Source organism: Desmodus rotundus, chromosome 4 (assembly GCF_022682495.2).
Source record: "Desmodus rotundus isolate HL8 chromosome 4, HLdesRot8A.1, whole genome shotgun sequence".
Classification (NCBI taxonomy): domain Eukaryota; kingdom Metazoa; phylum Chordata; class Mammalia; order Chiroptera; family Phyllostomidae; genus Desmodus; species Desmodus rotundus.
The window spans coordinates 126,526,831-126,547,755 of NC_071390.1; positions in this window are offsets into that span (position 1 = coordinate 126,526,831).

Below are 20,925 nucleotides of genomic sequence, written 5' to 3' on the forward strand. Positions count from 1 at the left end.
TAGGGCCTTCTTTGGAAGCAGGCGGTGGCGCAATCATGGGGGTGGACATCCATTAACAGAAGGGAATTTTCTAATTTCTTCACAACCACCTTATGACTTACTCTCTCCCATAAGAGCTACAAATTTAATTTCAATACACAAATTATTTTTGATCATCTAAAATGTACAGTGAAAACAAAGAATTGTAAATCATATTGTTTATCCTCAAGCTACCTTAATACAGAGCTAGTGATTGTAGTGTTTAACATTTATTTTTAGCATGTCTGAGAGTAAGAAATGACAGTGATAAAAGTTATCATTAATGGTAATACCTAGCTTCACAACCTGAAAGGTAGAATTTAATCTGATTTAAATTTATAACCTAGACCAGTGATTTTTCCCCTTTTTCATGTCTTGGCACACTAAAATTCTATGACACACCAAAAATATATTTTTCATCCTTCTGGGAAAAAAATAGGTAAATTTTTCATTCATTCACACCAGATGGTTATTGCTATGTTACCTGTGGTCATTTTTTTATTTGACAATCTAAGGGAAAAGATGTCAGTGCCAATAACTAAGTAGTCATGTATTACATGTTTTAAACATTCTTGAGACACACCAGTTAAAAATAAATAACCTAGACCATTACAGTTCACTCAGAGTGGGAGAGGGTAAGATAGAGTAACACAAACTACACTATGGCCCCCACAGATGAAAGATATGGATGGATAGGTTTAATAACATATCTCAGTATAGTTGAGTCATCCCCATCAGTACGGAACAAACCAAATATACACCTATGAAATAGAAATATTCCATGTTAAGTTTTTTAGGTGGGTAAAGATTTACTAGTGGTTTTAGATTTATTGGTCATAGTGTTTCAGATTTGCAGAATCTGAATAACACTTATGAATTGCTGAGATTTTCGCAGCCAAATGAGAATACATTAGGATTCAATTTTCCAAAATTCTTTTGTCACTAGTGTCATATGAACTAATTAAAAGGGCTATCAGAAGACTTCCTCGAGAGAGAGAACCAAGATGGCGGCGTAGGTAGACACACTGCGCCTCCTCGCACAACCAGAACTGACAGAGAATCGAACAGCAAGGGGGACCAACACCAAGGAAACAGAAAATAATCATTCATCCAGACTGGTAGGAGGGGCGGAGACGGCACTGGGGTGGAGAGGACTCGCGTGGCTGTGGCGGGACTGAGACTGGCGGAGTGTGGGACAAATGGCGCAGGCAGTCCGAGCACTAGCAGACCCTGCGGCCCCACATTTGCACAGATAAACCCAGAGGGCCGGACTCAGAGTGGCGGAGAACGGGGCAGGCAGAGTGGCGGATAGCACATTGCGGCACCACATTCGCCCACAGATAAACCGGACGAACGGCGGGCAGAGAAGCAGACCGCTGCGCAACCCAGGGCTCAGCTCGGGGAAATAAAGCCTCAAACCTCTGATTGAAAGCGCCCCTGGGGGTTGGGGCGGCAGGAGAGACTCCCAGCCTCACAGGAGAGGTTGTTGGAGAGACCCACAGGGGCCTAGAGTGTGCACAGGCCCACTTACTCGGGAACCAGCACCAGAGGGGCCCAGTTTGATTGTGGGTAGCGGAGTGAAAGACTGAAATCCGGAGGAGAGTGAAGTGGGCGCCATTGCTCCCTCTCAGCCCCGCCCCCACTACAGCATCACAGCGCAGCGACCAGCATTACCCCGCCCTGGTGAACACCTAAGGCTCCGCCCCTTAAAGTAACAGACGCGCCAAGACAAAAAAAATGGCCCAAATGACAGAACACTTCAAAGCTCCAGAAAAAATACAACTAAGCGACGAAGAGATAGCCAACCTATCGGATGCACAGTTCAAAGCACTGGTTATCAATATGCTCACAGACTTGGTTGAATCTATTCGAAAAACAGATGAAAAAATGAAGCCTATGCTAACAGAAACAAAGGAAAATGTACAGGGAACCAATAGTGATGAGAAGGAAACTGGGACTCAAATCAATGGTATGGACCAGAAGGAAGAAACAAACATTCAACCAGAAAAGAATGAAGAAACAAGAACTTGGAAAAATGAGGAGAGGCTTAGGAACCTCCAGGACACCTTGAAACGTTCCAACATCCGAATTATAGGGGTGCCAGAAGGAGAAGAGGAAGAACAAAAAATTGAAAACTTATTTGAACAAATAATGGAGAACTTCCCCGATCTGGCAAAGGAAATAGACTTCCGGGAAGTCCAGGAAGCTCAGAGAGTCCCAAAGAAGCTGGACCCAAGGAGGAACACAACAAGACACATCATAATTACATTACCCAAGATTAAACGCAAGGACCTACATCCAAGATTACTGTATCCAGCAAAGCTATCATTTAGAATGGAAGGGAGGATAAAGTGCTTCTCACATAAGGTAAAGTTGAAGAGGCTCATCATCACCAAGCCCTTATTATATGAAATGTTAAAGGGAGTTACCTAAGAAAAAGATCAAAAATAGGAACAGTAAAAATGACAGCAAACTCACAGTTATTAATGACCACACATAAAACAAAAACGAGAGCAAACTAGGCAAACAACTAGAACATGAGGGTTGTCAATAAGGGAGTGGGAGGGGGAGAGGGGGGTAAAGGTACAGAGAATAAGTAGCATAGATGATAGGTGGAAAATAGACAGGGGGAGGGTAAAAATAGTGTAGGAAATGTAGAAGCCAAAGAACTTATAAGTATGACCCACGGACATGAACTATGGGGGGGGAATGTGGGAGGGAGGGGGGTGGGCAGGATGGAGTGGAGTGGGGGGGGAAAATGGGACAACTGTAATAGCATAATCAATAAATATATTTAAAAAAAAAAAAAAAAAAAAAAAAAAGAAGACTTCCTCAGTAACTCTCTACCAAAAAAATTCTATATTAAATAATGAATGGGTTAACAATGAGATCAAAGAAAAAATCAAAAAGTTCCTGGATACAAATGAAAATGAACACAAAACAGCCCAAAACCTATGGGACACAGTACAGGCAATCCTGAGGGGGAAGTTCATAGCATTTCAGGCCTACCTAAAAAAGATAGAAAGGTCTAAAATAAATAACCTAACCTAACACTAAATCTATAAGAACTAGAGGAACAACAACTAACAAAGCCTAGACAAGTGGAAGGAAAAAAATGATCAAAATCAGAGCAGAATTAAATGACATAGAGACTAAAATAACAATTTAAAGGATTAATAAATCCAGGAGATGATTCTTTGAAAAGATAAACAAAATTGACAAGCCTTTAACCAGACTCGTCAAGAGAAAAAGAGAGAGGACCCAAATAAATAAAATCAGAAATGAATGAATAGTTACAACAGATACCACAGAAATACAAAGGATTGTAAGACATTACTATGAACAAACATATGCCAAGATATAGGACAACCTGGATAAAATGGACACATTTCTAGAAATATACAAGTTTCCAAAACTGAGTCAAGAAGAAGAAGAAAGTCTGAATAGATGGATAAAAATTAGTGAAATTAAAGCAGTAATCAAAGAACTCCCTGCACAAAAGAAGTCCTACACAGGAGAACTTCAAAAGCAAATTTTACCAAACATTTAAAGAAGAACTAACTCTTATATTTCCAAACTATTCCAAAAAATTCAAGAACAGGGAAGACTCCTAAACTCTTTTTATGAAGCCAGTATCATCCTAATTCCAAAACCAGGTAAAGACACAACAAAAAGAAAACTACAGGCAAATATTGCTGATGAACATACATGTTAAAATCTTCAACAAAATATTGGCAATTCAGATCCAGTAATATGTTAAAAAGATCATACACCATGAGCAAGTGGGATTCATCCCAGGGATGCAAGCATCGTACAATATTCCCAAATCAATAAACGTAATGCACAACATAAACAAAATGATACACAAAAATCACATGATCATATCAGTAGATGCAGAAAAAGCATTTGATAAAGTACAGCACCCATTTATGATAAAAAAAAACACTCAGCAAAGTGGGAGTAGAGGGAGTATTCTTCAACACAATAAAGTCCATACATGAGAAACCTACAGTCAACATCATACTCAATGGGCAAAAACTAAAAGCTTTCCCCTTACGATCAGGAAGAAGAAAAGGGTGTGCACTCTCACCACTTTTATTCAACATACTGTTGGAAGTTCTAACACAGTGATCAGACAAGAAAAATAAAAGGCATCCAAATTGGAAAGGAGGAAGTAAAACTGTCATTATTTGCAGATGACATGATAGTGTACATAGTCTCCATAAAAAAACTACTTGACTTAATCAGTGAATTTAGCAAAATAACAGATTACAAAGTCAATATGCACAAATCTAAGGCATTTTTGTACACCAACAATGAAATAGCACAAAAAGAAACTAGGGGGAAAATCCCATTTACTATAGTAACAAGAAAAATAAAGTACCTAGGAATAAACTTAACCAAGGAGGTAACAGACCTGTACTCACAAAATTATAGAACACTGAAGAAAGAAATTAAGGAAGATACAAATAAATGGAAGCATATACCCTGTTAGTGGATTGGAAACAGTAACATCATTAAAATATCCATACCACCCAAAGGAATCTATACATTCAATACAACCCTTATTAAAATACCAATAGCATATTTTACAGATCTAGAACAAATATTTCAAAAATGTATATGCAACAAAAACCAACCCCAAATAGTCCCAGCAATCTTGAAAGAGAAAAAAAAAAGTAGGAGGGATCACAATACCTGATATCAAACTACATTAAAAAGTCACTGTTATCAAAACAGTCTGGTACTGGCACAAGAACAGACACATGGATCAATGGAACAGAATAGAGAACCCAGAAATAAACCCATGTTTCTATGGTCAATTAATATTTGACAAAAAGGACAGGAACACAAAATGGAGTAAAAATCACCTCTTCAATAAATGGTGTTGAGAGATCTGTACAGATACATACAAAAAAATAAAACTAGACCACCAACTCACACATTACACCAGAATAAACTCAAGATTGATAAAAGATGTAAATCTAAGGTATGACACCATAAAAGTCCTGGAGGAAAATATAGGTAAGAAAATTTCAGATACCCCACACAGCAATATTTTCACCAATATATCTCCTAGGGCAAGGAACATAAATGAAATAATTAACAAATGGGACTATATCAGAGTAAAAGGCTTCACAGCTAAAGAAACCATCATCAAAATGAAAAGGAACCAACCATATGGGAAAACATTTTTGCCAATGATACCTCAGACAAGGGTTTGACCTCCAAAATATATCAAGAACTCATATGACTCAATGCCAGGAAGACTAACATTCTAATTAAAAAATGGGCAAAGAACCTGAACAGCACTTCTCCAAGGAGGACATAAAGAGGGCCCAGACACATATGAAAGGATGCTCAACATCACTAGTTATCAGAGAGATGGAAATTAAAACCACAATGATTCTCCACTTCACACCAGTCAGAATGACCATCATATATATGTCAACAAACAAGTGCTGGCGAGGATGTGGAGAAAAGGGAACCCTAGTACACTGTTGGTATAAATGCAGACTGGTGCATCCACTGTGGAAAACAATGTGGAATATACTCAAAAAACTAGAAATGGAACTGCATTTTGACCCAGTGATTCTACTGCTAGGATTATACCCTAAGAATCCCGAATCACCCATTCAAAAGAACCTATGCACCCCAATGTTCATAGCAGCATTATTTATAATATCCAACTGCTGGAAACAGCCCAAGTGCCCATCAGTACATGAATGGATCGAAAAACTGTGGTACATTTACACAATGGAATATTACACAGCAGAAAGAAAGAACTCCCATCTTTTGCCACATCATGAATAGAAGTGGAGAATATTAAGCACAGATGATTTTAAGGGTGCAATTTCCATTATTAACTCCCACAAATGTACTTTCCTAACACAGATCTGCCTGAAAACATACTCTTTTCTTCCTCTCTTTTCATAGTCACTCTTTTCCCACATTACAAAGAAAAACTTACGTCTCCTCTATCACTGATCTCACTGAGTAAAACTGCTCTGTCACAGGAAACTTCCACAACACAAAATAAGGCAAGAATCTCAAATACTGCTGCTGGTGTGAAGAAAAAAATTAGGCTTTTGTAATTCAGATAGTTTCTTGTTCTTAGCTTTCAACAAAATTAAATGAGTACCTACTAGAATTATCAGATGATTTATCACTGAAAACAATTTGATGGTAGAAATAAAAACTGAAAAATTTAACATGTTAGTTATTAATGTATTGTAAAACATCAATAATATATATGTTAATACAAAAACATACTTTTTAAATTAACTAACTTTTTAAATATTTTGGTGAGCATGGGAAGAGGAGAAGCAACAGGAACTCTCATTCATTGCTGCTGGGAAAGCAAAATGATACAGCCACTTTGGAAGGCAGTTTGCAGTATCTTAGAAAACTTATCATACTCTTACCATATGATTCAGCAATCATGCTACTTGGTATTTACCTAAATGAGTTGAAAACTTACATTCACGTGAGAATCTGCATACAAACGTTTATAGTCATTTTACTCATAATTGCCAGACTTGGAAGCAACCAAGATGTTCTTCAATAATGAAGGGATAAACAAACTGTGGTACAACCATATAATGGAGAATTATTCAGCTCTCAAACCACGAAAAAGTCACATTCTTAAGTGAAATAAGCCAATCTGAAAATGATGTATACTGTATGATTTCAGCTAGATGACATTTTAGAAAACACAAAACTATGAAGACAGTAATATGATAAGTGGTTGCCAGAGGTCCAGGGGGAGGGAGGGATGAATAGGGGGAGCAAAGGGGATTTTCAGGCAATGAAACTATTGAAATTATAGATACACATCATCATAAAGTTGTAAAAACTCATAGAATACACAACACATATTGCCCCCTAGTGGCTGTAAAACAGAACAACTGAAAGTGTAATGAACCAGCTGGAGGGAGCCCTGGAAAAGACAGCTATAGCCGCTTAAGGGAACAAGGTACTGCTAGGAGCAAATTAACTCTCAAATCTGAAAGCCATCCATAAATCTAAATAAGAACTCAAGTATCCAAGAAGATGGGTTATAGAGGACATTTAAGCAGTATCAGAGAGTGTATGAGCAAAGTATATGTGACCAATGCCTTATAATACCATGGGAGTGACTCCGAAAGAAGGAGAGCAAATTCTGTAACTCTTCCTACTGTCTAAGTACCCCCTGGGTAGTAGGAAGAACTCTGCAGGCCAGGAAAAGAAGGCCAAAAAATGCAGGCTGATCCTCCCAATGAAATATTGGCAGACCTCAACAGCAGACTTTTAATCCAAGATGTAAGAAGCCACAATCAAGCAACTCAGTGGAACTAAGCAAACACAAGGTGATTGATTATCTTGGATAACGTGTCCAATGTTGTTTCTAAAAACTTTGTAGAAACAATTAGGGTCATAGACTATTTTGTTTGTTTCCACCAGGAGCCTGGGGGAAAAACAATCTCAAGCATCTTAATCCAATTTTAGAGTTTATTTTAACCCGATTTCAGAATTTGATATTTTTCTAGATCACTCAGATAACAGGGCAAAAATGGCCTCAAATGCAGGGTTCTTCTCTCTAAAGTTTCATCCCATCCTGGATCTTGGTCTACTAATTTCTCAGTATTTGATTAACTTCTTGATGGTTTTAATCTTTTTATATATATTTCATTCAACTTTTTAATTGACCTGAGCAGGGGAATCAGTCCAAGTGACTTAATTTACCATTACTAAAACTAGAAGTTTATTCCTGATCTTTATTCCTAACCCAGGCAAGGGGGAGATATATTAACAATCAAAAGGTGTATGGTATTCAAGGAATGGGTGGGTCCTGATACCTGATGTTTCCCTGAAACAAAGAATGTGGATGATCAGCCCCTGTTGCTCTCATCTGGGGCTTAGCTGCTGATTCTGATAAAGTAGGAACAATGCCACATGGTGCCTCAGCATCTATATCAAGTAAGAGGTGATTATTCATTGGAAATACATCTGGAATCGCAAAAGCTAAACATTAACTTTTGTCTCCTGATGGCTCTGAATAAAGAAAAAAATGAATAAGATTGAAAAGAAGAGTGTGTGTGTTTCTATGTGTATACTGGACTTCAAAATATTACATTAGCTATTTTGCTTTCTCTGAATATGTATATGTGTTTTTATTTAGAAAGTAAAACAATTCCCATATGACATGACAGTGTCATGTTGTAGTAGTGTCTTACTTGCTTTTTAATAATCCTTTTGTATAAAAAACAAATTATTATACTGGAACATAAAAAATCTCTAAATATATTTTGGAGATGGTGCAGTTTATCAAATCATAAGACCTTTAGCCATTCATCAGGTGATTTTTATGATTTTTGAAGCAAAAATGAGTAGAAAAATTTTAATGCAGAAAATTATAAGAAAGAAATGTATCCCCCCAAATCCCACTATTCATTCATATATTACTACCATGAACACTTTGATGAATATTTTCTAGTCACTTGTTTCTTTGCATATTATATATTTTTCCTGCAAAGTTTAACTTATGCTGCAGCAACATGTAATAATATGTATCATGCTTCTCCTACTTCAGTATATACCATAACTATTTTTCTTGTCATTATTTTGCTAAACCACAATTTTCTTATCTAAATTAAGTTCTACATTATTGATTAATCATAATTTATGCAGGCAATTCCTTAACAATCTTAAAGAGATTTTGTACTATAGGGAAAACTTTATTTCTGTTGTTATATCTACAGCTAAAATGACGTTGGAATTTCCTGTCACTGTGAGCATCTTTTCCTCCTCCCTACCTGAAAACTGGTATCAGTGAGATGATGGTATTTGGTATTTTTCCTTCATCTCTCCTCAGAGCTGTGACATGACATGTTACAGAGGGCAGCATTTGGAAAGAGGAGGAAGGAATGAGAGTGTTTAGGAATAATATCAAATGGAAGACAAGCCAGTGGTTGTTCGGGGACTGTGGAGGATATGACTGGCTCCTAACCTTGCTGCCCGTGGGACAAGCCCCTCCCTCAGGAAGCTCCATCTGGTGGCGAATCAATGGAACTAGCAGCTTGCTCTGGAAAGGGGGCAGGAAAGAAAGTGTGGGGCCGTAGATTAAAAGAACCTAGAGGCCATGAAAAAGATTAAATCCAAAGGGAAAGGTTCTTTTTCACTTACAAAGTATAAAACAATATAGAAACATAGACTGTTATTTTCAGGAGAGATGGAGGGAGTCTCTTATCGTGAGTAACTGGTGGGGGTGACTGCACTCGGGAGTTGTGTGGATTGAAGGACTTGACTCTGGCCTGAAGGGCTGTTTCATACACTCTTGTGGGCACTATGTGTGTGCTTGATCCGTTGATGTAAGATTGCTTAGTAATGCACTGTCTCTCCCCACTCTCGTCCACTCAAAGGATGTAGTTGTGGGCTTACAGAGAAGGAAAACCTATATGCGATAACTATAGATATGTTCTGTATCCCTGCTCAAATCAGACTTTATGTCAGCAGGTTTCTTCTAGTTAATTACCAATCATTTACGCCCTCCACACCCAGTCTGACCCACAGGCTGTAATTGTAGTCTGACTTGCTTTTCAAAGGAATGTCTCACCAGGCTAATTGAAGCTAGTTGTACCAATGCAATCTTCAAAGATGCTTAGGGAAGCTTTTACACCATACCCAGCAAGTGGCCACTAAATGAGTTTGCTGAAAGTTATGAGCTTACATTCTCATATCTGATTAAATCTGTCTCTAAACCCAATAGCATGCACGTTAAAGTTTTTTAAATCTTAAATTATTCTAAGTGCTTTAAAGAAATCAAATAGGGGGCATACTGTAGAGTGGAGATTAGACACATGACATATTCAAAAAGGAAATCATCTTTCCTCATATTCCTCTTTCTGCACCCTCTATTTTTGTCAATGGTCCCACCATATTCCACATCACCAAAGCTTATAACCACTGTGAAACTCTTCCCTATTCTGCCCATCACACTCAATCAGATGCCAATCAATCCCTTTGTAAAATCATAAAGAAGAGTAAATGAGGTTCCTTATTTAGAAAACACTTGGCAAATTCTCTAGCATGTGGTAAGACTGCAATAAAGACTGGATATTATTATTATTATTATTATTACACAAATATTACCGTTTTCTGTAAGGGCAAGAGAATTTGACTTTCCAGTTTCATTTTTAGGAAGGCACAAAAGAGTACCAGTCAGTAAAGAGCTTTGTGTCCTCAGAGATTATATTTTGAAATCTGCAAAACAGGGATGCTAATAATAATTATCTTATGGGACTGATGAGAATACAATGAGGTATAAATTTAAAACTGCTTTGCAAAGTACGTTATTTCCATCCTCTTTTTTATCTATAAAGTGAAAATAAGCAAGCTGGATTACGTGATACCCAAGATGAAACACTATTGATTGTGAAGAGCAGTTTCAGAAAAGCTTATGACAAGAAAGATTCGGTATACCATGTCATTTTCATCTCACGGAACAATGATTTGCAGAACTTCTGACAGTGAAGGGGCGACTGCATCCGGTCAGCCATTCTGTATTTTGTATTGAAATGACCACTCTTTACAAAAGGAAAGCCTAATTACAATTTTTAATTTTTGCTTTTTTATAAAGATGGTTAGGGTTGCAGTCATATGTTGAGAACTGAGTCAAGATGGAGAAGCATAGTTAAACTTTTTCTTCTGTAGTTTACATTTTAACTGTTCTGGAAATAATTTTAGACTTATAGAAGCATAGTCTCTTCAACCAGTTTTCGATAATGTTAACATCTTGCACAATCATGGTACAATGATCAAAACTAAGAAAATAACATTATTTGAGACTAAATGGTAATGGAAAATATATAATAAAGACTATCTTTAAAAAACAAGAAGAAAAAGACATTAGTACAATGTCATTAACTAAACTACAGACTTTATTTGGGTTTCACCAGTTTTTCCACTCCTGATCTTTTTCCCCCCCCCCCCCAGGATTCAATTCAGGTCCCACATTTCATTTGTTGCCATGTGTCCTTAGCCTCTTCCAATTGGTTTCTGTTTCTCGGTCTTTCCTTGTCCTTATGATTTTGGCACTGGAAGTGTATTGGTAAGTATCTTGTACACAGTCTCTCAACTTGGTTTGTCTGCTTTCCTGCGGTTGGACTGGTTGTAATTCTGAGGAACAGCACCGCACAGGTGCTGTGTCCTCAGTGCGTCATTCAGGCGGTAACTGGTATCAATACGTCTCATGTGATGTTGAAATACTGTTGGTTAGATTTCTCTACCACAAATGTAGTATTTTCTCCAATAAATATTTGGGGGAGATAATTTAAGCTAGACAAGTATCGTGTTTCTCCTTAAAATGTCGATCAGTAATGTTGGCATTCATCTGTGGATCTCGCCTACACAACGATACCTATGGGTTTCTAATGTTGGGTTTCTAGTTCGTTGATTCCTTCTTTATTTATTAATTAGATTTCTTATGTAAAGAAAATTTGCCGATTTTCTCCCCACCAAAAAAATGTATTTTACTGGAAACTAGCAGCAATAACTTGTCAGCTCTTTGTGTGGTTGATGATCCAATGTCCTGACTACCATACAGTGTCATCATGAGACTTGAATAAGATAGAACAAATACGTGGCAAGCACTCAACAGATGTGAGTTCCATCCCTTGCACTATTCATTGCCTAATGCCTAGAAGTCCCCAATGTTGAGCCATCCAGTTAGTGTGCAATCAATTATAATCAACAAAAATTTCTATTAGTTAACTTTGCATACATGTAACCACACCAAATAGATATGCCCCAAGATGAGCAAACAGATTTCCTTATGGCCACACAGACTCAGAACACTTGTACAGTATCCTACGCAGAGAAACCAGAAATGTATTAAATAAATGAATGACCGAGTGTTGGACGAATGCTAAGAAGAGAGATGTAAAAGCTAAGAGCCCCAATGAAGGGTCAGTTTAATTGTTCTTCCTTTGTTCAGGACATTGTCCCTCTGTTTTCAGGTCATGTGCTTCTAGATAGATTTAAACTTCAATGTGAATAGATCTACATTTCATAGTTCATTCATGTCCCTTCATAAACCCATCAGTTTTTATATCTTCAAACATCTGAGAAAATAGCCATAATTTTAAAACAGGCAAAGTATGGAAATGGACAATTTTTTAAGAGCTAGAAATGGATGATAAACATGGAAAGGAGAGTTTAATCTCAAACATTGAACTTGCTTTATCAAATTAAGAAAAACTATTTTACATCAGTGCTTCTCAAACTTTAATGTGTTCAGATCAACAGGATCTTGTGAAAGCTTAGAAACTGAATCACTGAGACAGAGGAAAAAAACAGAGATCCTACATTTCTCATAGTCTCCAAGTGATGCCAATGTTTCTGAACCTGGGGACCACACCGAGGTCACTCAGGTGATCTGTAACCAGAATGATGAATATTGGTGAAAATAGCTCTGTGCTACATGCAGATGACTCTGTTGTTAATCGGTACAACCTTTTTGGAAAGTAGTTTGGCTGTGTGATTTACAGCAGTGCTTCCCAGTCCTGGCTGTACATTAAAATTTCACGACAAACTTTACAAAATATCTCTGGGAGTTGGGCCTGGTAGTGAGTATTTTGTTGTTGTTGTTTGTAGTGAGTATTTTCAATCAAAAGATAATGAATATTTTATTGAATAGATAAAATTGTGATTATATTGATAATAAAATATAATGTAAATGTTAATAATACAACAGGAAAATCCTTACAATACTCATTTTTTCAGCTTTACTGAGGCATAATTGACATGTTAGAAATATATAAAGTATACATTATGGTGATTTGGCAAACATACACATTGTGAAAGGATTCCCCCATCTAGCTGATTAACACATCCATTACTTCATATGTGTATCTTTGGTTGTTAGGTGTGAACGTTTAATTTCTGCTCTCTTAGCAAATTTCAGTTATACAATACTAATGTCATTAACTAGAGTCACCATGTTTTACATTAGATCCTCAGACCTGGGGGAAAGTTTGTGCCCTTTCACCAGCCTCGATTTCCCCCACCCTACTCCCCCAGGCCATGACTACAACATTCTAGTTTCTGTTTCTATGAGTTTTACTCTTTTGTTGTTTTTTTAATTGAGATATAACTGACATGTAACATTACATTAGTTTCAGGTGTACAGCATAATTCAATATTTTTATACACTGTGAAATAATCACGATAATTCTATTTAACAATCGAAACCTTACATCATTACAGAATATTTTTCTTGTGATGAGAGCTTTTAAGATCTTCTCTCTTAGCAACTTTCCAATAAGCAGTTCAGTATTATTCACCAGCTAAATAGTCACCATGCTGGACACTGACTAGCTTATTTTATAACTGGAGGTTTGTGCTGTTTGACTCCCTTTACCCATTTTACCCAGTCCTCACCGCCGAGCCCGTGGTAACCGCCGATCTGTTCTTCGTATCTAGGAGCTTTTCTGTGTTTTTTAATTTTGTTGTTGTTTGTTGTGTTTAGACTCCACAGGTAAGTGACACCATGCAGTATTTGTGTTTCTCTGTCTGCTCTCTGGCTTATTTCACTTAACATAATGCCTTTGAGTTCCATTTGTGTTGGTGCTAATGGAAAACTTTCCTTCACTCTCACGGCTGAACAAGATCCCGTGCGTGTGTGTGTGCATGTGTATATCTTTATCAATTCATCTGTCGATGGACAAGATCATGCTAAATAAAAGTGACACTAACTATATTATAGTAAAATTTTAATTCTTGATTAATTCAACAGTTTAATTATTTACTATCTATATGTGCATGGCACTTATAGATGAATAGCTATTTAGATTAATTCAATGAGTAATATAAAAATTCATTTCATTAGGTGGGGTGGGGAGAAAATGCAGACAACTATAATTGAACAACAATAAAATAATTTTTAAAAATTCATTTCCTTGAAGATCTCACATTCTATACATTATGTCTCTAAAAATAAAAGTAGATACAATCAAATCTGAGTCAAAGTTAATCTGGGCAACCTTCACTTTCTCCTTGAAATTTTCTGGTTGTTCCACGTTTCAAAGTCAAATAAAAATAGACATTGTCCTCTAATATATTCTCCATAAATATGAAGATTTGTTAGAATTCCAAAAGTAATCTTTTATTAAAAGAGTTAAATTAAGCTCTGTTGGCAATTTCAAGTTGACCTCTTTCCTTTGTCTGACAGTTGCTTTCCTATGGCCAGAAATGTCCTCCTTTCTGCACTTTGTTCTCTGATCCTGACATAGATCTTGGGCTTCCTCTCCTGGCCAGACAGCATTAGCCAGAGAAGCCTGAACTGAGAACAAACCTGGAAAATCACAAAGCACAGCAACTACCCTACATATTTCTCCCTCATTCATTTGAAGACAGTTACTAAATGCGTGCTATGTACTAGACACCATGCTAGGTGCTTGAAATACATAAGAAATAAAATACATTCCTGTCCTTGAAATTATCCTACTCTTATCTCCTGGAAATTACCATATCCCAGAAGATTTCTGGGGCCTGGGACTCAAAGAAAGCATCCATTCTCTGTAAAAAAAGGATGATTGGTATGTATTTATGCTGGGCTATTAAAATAATTATGCCTTTATGAAAATCAGGGACATCCTTCTACAATACCCTCTGGAAGATGCTGAAATATTTAAGCTTCAAATTTCCCTGAACTATGGCACTCAGCATACAGGAAACCTAGACACTAAAATAGAAAAAATGGCTCAAAACCATGAGAAGTCTGGGGTAAAAAATATGGTCAGTAGTCTCAAGAAAAACCAGGTATGCTCTTGATTCTTTCCTAACTTAGTCATGATTTAAAGATTTACATTATTGCAAGACTATAAAATTTCACAAAACAAGAATTCTGGCAGACTCTCTATTCTTACCCCTTCATTACATGACCAGTAGTTACTTATTTGATGTGCTAGTAGACATGATATTCCAGGAATAGCATCCTGAAATGAACATTCACTACAACTGATGTTTACCCACAAATGTTCATTGGGCAGACAGTGGGACTTGAACCCTGCTTAAACATTCACTAGTAAGTCAATACAACTTGCAAACTCAGTTGTTATTGTTTTTTAGTCTAAAGAGTTAGCTCCTTTTGAACTATGACAGTAAAAAAATTACAGGAACATGAAAAACTACAGATGTATAAATTTTATACTAAGTCGAGACATTAGAACATTTTAATAATTCCACAAGACCTTTTTGAAATAACATCTGCAGCCTTGGATTTAAAAGTCTACCAGTTGGTTCCATCCAACAGAAAGCCTCCTCACTCTCCTTCAAATCTTCTATAATACATTTTTACCGTTATAGTGTAACGTAACTTAGGTAAGCTTTTTTTTATTGCTTTATAGTAAAGGATGTTGGAATAGAAATGGGACAATATTATGGAGGGTATTTTGGCAATTTTTTCAGGCATTTTTACTGTCACAATTAAAGTTGCCATTGACATACAGTACAAAGAACCAGTGCTGCTAAATGTCCTGCAGAGCACAGGGAAGTGCCAGACAAGGAAGATTTGGTTCCCATCCTGCATGACTTACAAATGACCCACCAGATTTTCATGGAGGTAAATAAAGCAATTTGCATATCTGAGCTTAGAATCCAACTCTTTTTGATATATAACACAATGTATTTTTTGCATAATAATAATGTACATGGAATATTTTAGTCTGCACCTTTCTTTTAATCATGGGAAGAGAATATTTTGGTTTTGCTCAAACTTTTCCGAGAGTTGCTAACCATTGTGAAAAATCATATTTCTAAAGGCAAGCACCACTCACGGTGTTTGAGCCAATGTCCCACACTTGAATCATTTGCATTGGTAGCTGATGCTCGCAAATATTTTACAGTGAAGATTTAAGATGCCATTAATATTATTTGAGATACATGAAATGCAAAGATCTATATAATTTTATTAATAATTTTTATTGTGATTCTGTGGCACAATGGTTACTTATTGTGTGTATATGTCATGAACATTACAACTAGAAATTTCTTGAAATGGCCTCCTATTCTTCAGTCTAATGTTCTTTGCAATCTTACAGTCCTCAGAGATCTGCCACAAACCTTCTCCATTGTCCCTTGAATTGCTACTTCTTTTTTCAGTAGATCTCTAATTACTGATGACTATCAAAGCATGTGGTCTCTGTGGCTGTTTCAGATATTCAAGACAGAGAGTACAACTCAGCATGTGGTTTCAAGATAGAATTTCTTTAATGAAATATTCTATCTCACCACCATGCCATGCCACACAGGAAACTATTTGGACACACTTATAAATAAGGGCCCAGCTCTTTGCAAGAATATCATGTCTATTTTCTCACTTCAACAATATGTAATTTGTTTTGACATGTTATCCTTGCTACAGTTAAGATTATTTCCCTCTTTCTCTTATCATATATAGACAGGTCTAGTCTCTCATTACTAATCCTAGCACTAGTTTTTATTCTATGTCCACTGAACCTCTGCTCTTTCATTTCCCTCTATTTTTTGTTTGGCATGGCTTTTAATTTTACTTCTTCTAAATTCTGAGTCATTTCAAGGAGGCACCAACACCTGACTACTTCATTTTGCTTTCTTGTGTACTCATGCTCAAGCCTTACATATTAAAATTCACACTGCTTATTATACTCTTTTTCTCTTTCAAATTACAGTGAGAACATTATATTTACATTTAATTCAATTTAGTTTTTAAACTGTGTGTGCATGTAGGTTATGGAATTAATTGGACTTCAAAAAAGTAAAATTTATTATGTAAAAAGGGCTTCGGGTCTAAAGGGAACAAAAGGCATTATTTGCAGCCCCTACCTTCAGACACTTTGCCCCTCCTCTCCGCCCTGTGGTCCTATCTGCTCTTCAAAGCTCTTTTAAGTGGCTTTGAAATTAGGGCTTTGAGTGGAACCTAGTCAACAAAACAAATGAATGAGCAAAATAGAACCAGAGACTTGGACAAAAAGAACAAACTGACAGTGACCAGAGGAAGGGATGAGGGAGGTAACATAGGGGTTGGGGGGAGAAGGGAAAGACGCAAGCAAAGGAACATGAATAGAGGGCTCCTGAGCATGGACAAGGGGGTGGGATTGACTGTGGGAGTATGAGGGCGAAGGGGCAGGGGTGAGTAATGGGGGAAAGATGGGACAACTGTAACTGAACAACAATAAAAAATATTAATTTAACTCTAAAAAAAGAAATTAGGGCTTTGAACTGCTCCTGCCTATAAACGGAAATCCTATGGCTCTATTTTCTGTAAATAGTTGGAATTTCATCTCATACAGCCTTCAACTACCACTGCTGATCTTGGGATGTGTATGTGTGTGCATTATTGTCTGCTCAACTGGCTGCATGCTTCTCAAGGACCAAATTATTTGCCAGGTCCTACACCATACTCTGTACAAAGTTAGAAAGTACTCAATAAATTCTGGTTGAGTGAATAAGGTAACACCTAAATTTTATATGGTAGCATAGTTCTTGCCACATCCCTGTGTTATAACACTTGTCAGATCAAACTTTAATAAGTTCTTTAATATGTCTATCTCTCAAACTGTTAGCTCCATGAGGAAAGGGGCCATGATTGTTCACCTCTGTGATCTCAGTATCAGAGTACACTGACTAGTTCACAGAAATCATCCAGTGAGTACTTATGAATGACCTTATAGGACGTATTAGTTAAATCTATGAGGATTTTGATGTGGAAGCATTTTGATGGGAATGAATACAATTAAAGTCACTGCAATAAAGATCCCCAGAATTTTACCTTCAAATTAACATCATAATTTGTTGTGACTTCAGGTCTAATTTTTGATTCTCTCCCCCTCTGAAATTTTCTCTACAAGAAAATTCTTGAAAAGGAGCTGAAGGAAAGGAGAGTAAGATAAGAAAAGATGAAGCCCACGCTAAGGTTGAAAAGCTTTTATCCTCCTTAAAAAATGGAAGGAATTATATTTTGTAGCATTTTTGTAAGGCTAAACTTTGGATACTTGGAAATAATCCTAAATGTCTATATACACAAGTTTACACTAATTCACTTTACCACATATGCATTACCAAAGAATAAGCATGCTCTATGTTTTAAATGATATCTAATGCATTATTTTATTTTAATAATAAAAGAATTGGTACTAATTGTAGAAATTTTGAAAAGATATATTCAAATTTTAAATCATCTGCAATCATACCAAAGGTTATTACATTATTTCTTTGTATACATATATGCCTATGATTTTACAGCACTGGAATCATATAAAGTAAACACATGTTTTTTCCAATTCTAAAATTATAGTAATGCTAAAAAGAAAAAAGAAAAAAGGCTTATTGCAGGGGTTCTCAAACTTTCTTGGTGGCAGGGCTCCTCTAACCCTTACAAATTATTGAAGATCCAAAAGGTATTGTGGGTCAAAACTAAAAAAATGTTTTAACATTTATTCATAATATATTTTTAAATAACAATAATAAACCAATTACAGGTTAACATGAATAAAATATTTATATAAAAAATAACTACATTTCCCACAAAAATTTTAGTGAGAATAGCAACACTGCTTTTACATATTTGTAAATCTCTTTAATGTCTTGCTGAACAAAAGATAGCTGTATTGTCCTGTCTACTTCTACATTCACTCTGTTGTATCACATATCAAGTAGCTTTTAGAAAACACCACCATGCACTCATGGGAGAAGAGAATGTGAATAGAAAGGGGCATAGTATATTAGTACTATTATTTTTTTAATTATGTTATTGTTGTTCAATTACAGTTGTCTGCACTTTCTCCCCACCCCAGCCAAACCCACCTCCCTCCCCTGCTTCCACCCTCCCCCTTGGTTTTGTCCATGTGTCCTTCATAGTAGTTCCTGAAAACCCCTCTCCCCACTGTCCCCTCCCCACTCCCCCCTGTCCATTGTTAGATTGTTCTTAACTTCAATGTCTCTGGTTATATTTTGTTTGCTTTTTTCTTCTGTTGATTATGTTCCAGTTAAAGGTGAGATCATATAGTATTTGTCCCTCACCGCCTGGCTTATTTCACTTAGCATAATGCTCTCCAGTTCCATCCATGCTGTTGCAAAGGGTATAAGCTCCTTCGCTCTCTCTGCTGTGTAGAATTCAGGACCCCAAAAGGATCTTGAGAATGCCAGGTCCCCAAACCACACTCTGAGAACCATGACCCTGTAGATTGGATGTGGGTGAGAAAATGGTGATGGGCCTCTCCTTCAAGGAAGGATTCTGCTCCATACACTCCAGGAGCTCCACATTGGTCATGCCACTCCAGCAGACCTTAAGAATGCCAGTCTTGGCTTGGTCATGTCACACTCTTGGGGGACAATAATTTCCACATGGATCATTGTACCTTTGTCCACATGACCACAATGGTCCATAAATGACCAGAGTCTTCCATAAATGACCAGAGTCTTGGCTAGGCAAGGGCTTGTGACTGGAAGTATTAAGTAGAGCCATATTTTTTTATTTTTAGCTAAAAATAAAAAATAAATACCATCTTTAGAAAAAGGTGAGTTACAAACACCAGTAGTGTCTAGCCAAACCTTGCTTACTGAAGTAGCTCTTTCCAGTGAATCTTCAAACTTCCAAACCCCTTGTGAGGCCATTTACAGTGTGAGAAAAATGCAGGAGCTAGTAGCTGAGAAACTCTGTATTCCAGGCCCAGTGGCAGGTCCAACCCTCTCATGAACAACATGTGTCAGAATAACTTAGTCGCTGACCACTTAACATCCGGGTTCACAAAGAACTGTGTGATCATGATTTAGCTTTTGATGTAGGTCTTTCTATGGGAAGATACTAGAGTCTGACCAGAGAGAAAGTTCTCCTGCTTCTTATAAATTAATAAAATAGCAGTCCAATTTTAACTTTTTTTAATACTCCCATTGTGTCATGAAGCTTATAACTGGACAGACCTAGAAAGCTACCTGACAATTATAACCCCTTCTGGAAGCTTCAGAATGGCTGCTGGGCCCACATCCCCTTCTAATTATGCCTCATACCTTTATCCTCTGCCTCCCTGGACACAAATGAGTGGACTAGGGATGCGTACTTGTTCTGGCCGATAGTACGTGGAATGCCCTGACTCAAGAGATCTGCCCAATACAGACCCATATGGAACCGTGATGAGTTGAATCAGTCAGGTCCTCTCCCTGGGGAAATTTAAACTGGAAATTTAGGAAGAAGCAGTTAGTAACAGCTGGCTCATTCACAGTGCCACAGGAACAGTTGTGTCTCCGTAGTAGTGACTGCCTCTACAGGACAAGGCGACAGCGCCTGCTAAGTCATGAAGCTGCTGGCAGGTACCAGAGCTCTAAAGGTGCTGGATGGCCTCCTTTCTCCATGAGGCCTGGAAATGCATCTGTTCCTATTTTGCTTTCCTCAGTTAGGGAGCATACTTTGTTACTACAGCTCATAACAGGGTAAGCCACATGACACTGTAATCTCTGTAAGAGAGGGAAAGAGTTTAGTCGGGTGTACCTCAAGCTGCAGTGACAAGCACTTAAGATTTAGAGAAGGCATTAAAAACCAAAATGCCTACCCAGGCAAGGCAGGCAGCATATGTGAGTGAAGCCATACAGGTGTAAGAAAAATAAGGAGGATTCTTGTCCTGTTAAAGGGGGCACTTGCTCCCCAACTTTGGTCATAGCTACCATTCAGAAGGGCGGACATTCCAAGTTTTTAAATGAGATGATGTATGTCAAGTGCTTAAAATATGCCCAGCACATTGTAAGAGCTCATTAATATTCATTATTGTTGTTTTGTGTCATTTACAATCATCATTAGCAGTCAACATCTACAGAAATAATCTGGAGAAATGAGACTACTTGGCAGATCCATATTTTCTAATTCCTTAAAATATATTTATCTCACAAATTTTTTTG